Source organism: Cupressus sempervirens, chromosome 10, assembly GCF_028749045.1.
Source record: "Cupressus sempervirens isolate cs-2001-9-10 chromosome 10, ASM2874904v1, whole genome shotgun sequence".
NCBI classification, from domain to species: Eukaryota; Viridiplantae; Streptophyta; class Pinopsida; order Cupressales; family Cupressaceae; genus Cupressus; species Cupressus sempervirens.
In genome coordinates, this window is record NC_143127.1 from 778405873 (window position 1) to 778412541 (window position 6669).

Sequence of the window (6669 nt, forward strand, 5' to 3'; positions counted from 1 at the left end):
TACAAACTTCCAAATTAAATATTAAAAAAGAATTCTTGAAATAATAGCTGGCCGAAATAATAGGCCTAAAATAATAGGGTCTGAAAAAGTAGGACCCAAAAAAAAGGGCCAGAAAAAATAGGGGCGAAATAATTTCAATATGATTTTTTTTTGTTAAATATTAATTTTCATGCACATTCATACTTATTTTTTGTGGGAAGTGGAGGAATTTGAAACAAATTCATGGAATGTGAAGAGACGTCTATTGGGGGATATGAGGAGCCTCTCAGACGTTATAATTTTTAGAAGAAGGAAGAGGTGCATGTTATTGGAGGATTGGATTGGAGTTTTTGAATAGGAGTAGATTGAAGTTTTGGAGTAACATTAATGCAGTGAGATTTCTATTTTTTATTTAGATTTAGATGTAGATGTAAATTGAAATTCAAAATTAGTTATAATATTCTACTATGATTTAGATTTTAATTTTAATTAATTTCATTTAGATTTAGAATTCTGTTCATAACTATTTAGGCTTTCATTTAATAGTTTAGTCTTGCATGTTTGATTTAGATTTAGATTTGTATTCAAAATCTATTTGATTTATATATTTTATAATACTTTTCATTTACATATTTTAAAAGTGCATGTTTCAAATTAGTCTTATATTTGCATGTTTCATATTAGTTTTAGATTTTCATATTTCAAAATAGTTTTGGTTTGCATGTTTTAGATTTGAATGTTTCACAATAGTTTCACATTTGCATGTTTCTAAGTATTTATATTTTCATGTTTCAAAGCATAATTTTATCATTAATCTAGATGAGAATGCCACCATATCAATACAATTTATATTTTATTAAAGTTAATGATTTATTTAAAGTAGATAAATCATATATTTAGTATATATTTTATCATTATTGAATTGTAAAATAAAATAAAATTCTTGAAATAATAGCTAGCCAGAAAAATATTAAGCCAAATGGATGCCAAAATAGTAGAACCTCAAAAAATAAGGCCAAAAAAATTAGAACGCAAGAAAATAGGGTTGAAATAACTTAATTAAAATTTTAAATATAAAACATTTTCTTTTTGTTAAATATATTTTTGCATGCACATTCATGCTTATTTTTGTGAGGATTGAGGGAATTTGAAACAAATTCATGGAATATCAAAAGACATCTATTGGGGGATATGAGTGTTTTCTCATAAATTATAAAACAAATGCTCCTCATTTCATTTTCATTTTGTGTTTTTGCAAGGAGGAAGGGATGGAGATTATTGGAGCAATTAGAGTTTTTGAACAGGAGTAGATTAAAGTTTCATATAGTTTAGTCTTGCATGTTTGATTTAGATTTAGGATTCAAAAACTTTTTCATTTAGAAATTTGATAATACATTTCATTTGCAGATTTTTAATGTGCATGTTTCAATTTAGTTTTACATTTGCATGTTTTGCATTAGTTTTAGATTTGCATATTTCAAAATACTTTTGGTTTTCATGTTTAGATTTATATGTTTCATAATAGTTTTATATTTGCATGTTTCAAAATATTTATATTTTTCATGTTTCATAATTAAATTTAATCATTGATGTGGACAACAGCGTTACCTTATCAATAAAATTTGTATTTTATTAAAGTTAGTGATTAATTTAAAATAAATTAACCTTAACCCTAACCCTAACTCTAATTCTAACCCTAACTATATTTGTAACCCAAATTCTAACCCTAATCCTAACATTAACTCTAACTCTAATTCTAAACCTAACCCTAACTATAATCCTAACAAGATTCGTAATCCTAAAAATAATCCTAGCCCTAACCCTAATGTTAATCCTGGCTCTAATTGTAACTCTATTCCTAACTATAACTCTAACCCTATCCATAACTCAAACCCTAACAATAGCTCCAACCCTAACACTAACCCTAACCCTAACTATAACTCTACTATTCAATATAACATTTTACATAACACTATGCTTAAAAAAATCTGAATTAAAGTGATACAAATAAACACCATATATAGAATTTAAAAAAAAATTCAAGAATAATTTTATATTAAGTTTACACTATTACATTTTTATAGTAAGTTTATACAATTGTATTTAAAAAGAAATAAATACTTCAACACTAACCTTAAAAAAATAGAAAAAATTTTAAAAATACTTTTCCTGTTGTGCCATGATTGCCACTAGCTTATATATACCTCTATATATATTACGCCAAGAGTAATCATTCTAGAGGCGCCTATTCTCATTTTCATAATCCCATCTGTGATAAAAATAACTTTGGGATTAAATGAAAATAGCCGCCTCGAGAATGATTACTCTCGGCATAATATATATAGAAGTATATATAAGCCAGTTTCATTTTTGAAGATAGAACACCATAGGTTCAGTATTCAAAGGAACACTTAATTCAAAACTGGAAACTATGCTATTAGAACAAAATTTGAAACACAAAAGACATCATTCTAGATGAGGGTCTTATTAATTTGCATACCACAGTAAATATTTGAAACCTGAAATGTAGCATTCCATCATCTATAGTGTAGATGAGGGTGTCATTATTTTACAAAACACAAAATGAAACTTTGAAACCTAAGTGACATGATTCATTGTTTCACATGGCCAAAACCTTCTTCCACATAGGCCTAGAGGAAATATCCTCCAACCATGCATTCACATGTTTTCTATGCCTGATCAGATATCCCTTATCAGTAGCATTAACTATATAATCAGTGAATGGAAGATGAGACAGATCAGCAAGGCTGAAAAAATCCCCTGCCAAGTATTTGGTCTTTGACAGCCTCTCTTCATCCACATCCAACACTTCCCCCAACTTTTGGGCATTTTTCTCAATCAAGGCCTTGTCTTGAGGCACATCAATCCTTGGGGCAACTAGCAGCTGATAAACTAATGCAGTAGCATGAGGGCTATAGTATTGCCCTTCAACTTCAAGCCATTGTTCAACCAGTGCTCTCTCCTCTAGGGTCTTCCCCAACAAAGGAGTACCCTATCCTGCATATTTCTCAGCATAGTATCTTATGATAGCCCTTGATTCTACACATACACAATTCATATAAACTCAGATTTACACTACCCAAATCAGATCTATATGTTTACAGTGATCATATCAATGGTAGATGCACTACCCAAAAAATTTTGCACATATACAAGTAGATGAATCATAAGAAAGCAATTATGTTAGCTACCAACATAAGTTTTGAATTAAAACATTCAGCATACGGCATGTTGGCTAAATCATAATAAAATGAAATATGCATAAATAAGTACACAATTAATATCTTTACCAAAGAGCGTGAGACTTCCATCCTGGACTACTAGAACTTTTTAAAATGGCTGCATCACATATCATACAAATTTCAAATCAATAAGCTTAACCTGATAACTATATAAATGGGTTATTATAAAACCAACAAAAGAAGAAAATTATATTATAAGAAACGATCCGCACTTGTAAAGCCAGGAACTCTGGATTTTTATGCTCCCCTTTAATTATATCAACAGGAACAATTTCGAACTCAATATCTTTCTCTATGAAACATGCAAGAACCCTTCTGGTGCAGGCGGCTTAGGTAGGGCCAAGCAGCTTGATAACCATTTTGATTTTCTTCTCAAATGGAGAGATAATTATACCTTTTCCTATCAGAAAACCCAAGAGTTTCTATGCATTTGACAACATTTTTTGATTAAGGAGGTATTTATAGAAGAGATGAGGTAAGATTTGGGCTCTATAATTTAGTTTTTGTTTGTGTGAATAGAAATAAAAGAGAACAGGTTAGTCAATATATTTCCATTGTAAGGTAGGCTACGTCTGTTCATTAGCTCTATTGCTAGAATTATCATGGGAGACTAGAGAGGTATTTGTAAGGAATACGATTATCTAACTTGGTTTTTGTTTGTGTGGATGGAAAGCGAAGTAAATAAATTCATTCTAGGTGGGTCAATAGAGTTATAAATTTTAACATTTTAAACTAAAATTTCAAATTTAGTCTATTAATTTGGTCTTTTGATCATATAGATAAAATTTGGAAAAAGGCAATCACTTCACACAACTTTTTCAATACTTATTATTTCAAGTTTTAAATAAATCATTAGATCTTTTTCTTTGTGAATTTAAAAATTTAGAATATTAATTTTAAACTAGTAGTCTAATATATTTTCATAACTTTTTCAATATATAGGAAATCATGTCTTTAAAGAGTTCAATGAAATAATTTTTAAATTGAATTATATAACTTAGAATATTAATTTTAACTCTCTTTTTTAATTAAGTTTCAAAATTTTACTTATTAATTTGGTCATTGTTTCAAATATATAAAATCTGCCTCCTATTTCAAACCTTGGAGTGTAGGGGATAGTGGTTGTTCATACTCTTGATCCTGTCCTTTATGGATTTGAGCACCGCAAGTGGCATCAATGATTGCTCAGCTAACCTTACGTCAGTCTCGCAACCTAGATGGCCATGATAAGTATCATGATAATGGGGAGAAGATTTAGAGGGTCATCTCTCTTGATGACTCCATGTTTGATGCTCCCACATTTTTGCATAGTAGTTTCTCCTCTCTTGGAGACAAGGATGACATGCAAGCTAGTTTACCATGAATTTCCTCTCATGGAATGTGCAGGGGCTGATATAACTCCCTAAAAAATATTCTATTCATGACACCAAACATCGGCTTGGTAATCTTGATGTACTTTATCTTCAAGAAATTAAAGTTGCTGGATTTCTCCTTACCTCAGTTTATAAGGTTATTTGACCGGACAGTGTCATATTTGCTTCTCAGCATGAGGTTGGTCGAGGTGGAGTTGTTACTCTTCTTTCCCCTCATTTACTTTCTTCTATTATTTCACATGGATTTGACCCTCTATAAAGCATGGTTTGGATTTTATTGTCATTTCAGAATCATTCTTTTGGTATTGTTAACACTTATCCCCCTAATGATGCTGTTGAGCGTTCACACCTATCGCACTATCGCACTGGTTGGTAGATCATTTTCCACATGCGACCTGATTTTTTTTGTGCGGACTTTAACATGTTTGAGTTGGCCACTGACAAGGAAGGGCTTTTTCCTTTTCAATTGGTAGCTAGTGAAATAGAGGCCTGGTTTTACATGTGAAACAAGCTACTTTTAAATCCCAATGCTACTCACTGCCACCCAAATGGGGTTTGGTATACATGGTCCAATTTTTGAGCTGGGTCTAACAGAGTCTTAAAGAGACTTGACAAGGCTATGATTTCTACACAGTCCTTTTTTTCATTTTCTCACAACTATGCCCTACCTATCACACCTCTGCCAGATGTAATACTATTAGATCATTCCCCCATTATCTTTTCTATAACTTAGTTTTATCTAAATACTTCTTTGTTGTCCCATCCATCGACTATTATGCACATTCTTCAAGTCTAGAATCTTGACACTTGACCCCACACCTAGTTTGGATGGATTCAATGGTGGAATGACAACATCCTCTATACTATGAGGTTTCTTTGCATTTATGGTGGTTAGTTGGCTAACTACTGTAGAAGATCTTAAGCTACAAGTAAAGATTTGTGTATGGCCTTGGAAGCGCTCGCCATGAATCCATTTGATATGGATCTCTAGGTTGGGCTTGCAAATCTTCAGCACTAGAAGTGAGTTGTAGACAATTATGTTGCTTGAGGAGCTCAGATCATGCCCATATCCATTGGTTGGAGGTTGGCAATCAAGCTTCTAAATAATTTTTTTATGTTGTGCAGGTTCATCATTTTGCAATTGGCATCAAATGCATCTAAGAAGACCAACAAGTTCTTACTGACCTACTAGACTTTCTCTACACTTTAGTGTACCACTATGAGTAGGTTTTTATGGCTCAAGGGCCATCTGAGATGTGTCACCAAGCTTTACAAGATTACCTTGCTATTACTCCTAATAGGCTTGCTCCTGAGAAATATGAATTTTGTGAGAAAATTTTAATGCTTGCAAACCTCAAGTAAGTTGTTATTTCTATGGCTGAGGACAAAGCCCCTAGCCATGATGGTTTTCCTTATGAATTTTACAAAATCCTATGGGATGATATTGACCTTAATTTGCTTCAGGTGTATCACAAAGATTACAACTCTAATTCCCTAGGAAACAATATAAACAAGGGTAATATTAAGTTCATATCTAAAGCTAGTGATCTTGAGGAAATCTACGATTAGAGGCCCATCACTTTGTTGAATGTCTCCTACAAGATCATTTCCAAAGCCCTCTCTCTTAAAATTCAGCACTTGCTCCCTTAAATTATTTTCCCTAAACAAAATAGTTTTGTCAAGTCTTGATATATTTTGGATAACATTATTGTTGTTTGGGAAGGTATGGAATGGGCTCGAAAATCCAAGAAGTAGGCTTTATTTCTAAAGATTGATTTTTCCAAATCTTATGACTAGATTGAGTGGCCTTTCATCCTAGTCATGCTTCAAGCTCTGAGATTTGGTCTAGTCTTTTTGTAGTCTATGCAGATTTTTTTTGGTGATACCTCTTCTTGCATCATCATTAATGGAAGGCAATCTAAAGCTTTTAGGCTCTTCAGATCTATTCATCAAGGTTTCCCTCTGACACCTTCACTCTATGTGTTAACGGTTGAGATTTTTGGCTATCTTCTTGCCGATGCCATTTCTTGGGGTCTAGTGCATAGCATCTCTCT

General features: G+C 32.1%; 1 pseudogene across 1 annotated transcript; it reads right to left on the reverse strand.

Moving 5' to 3' along the window:
- Nucleotides 1–2599: 2599 nt before the first annotated feature.
- Nucleotides 2600–3601, reverse strand: LOC149536184 (glutathione S-transferase F9-like; annotated as a pseudogene). The gene is made up of 3 exons (XR_016357029.1): nt 3455–3601; nt 3291–3339; nt 2600–3039 (listed from the first exon to the last, which is right to left on the reverse strand). The product of XR_016357029.1 is annotated as a glutathione S-transferase F9-like (transcript).
- Between the last annotated feature and the right edge of the window lie 3068 nt (nt 3602–6669).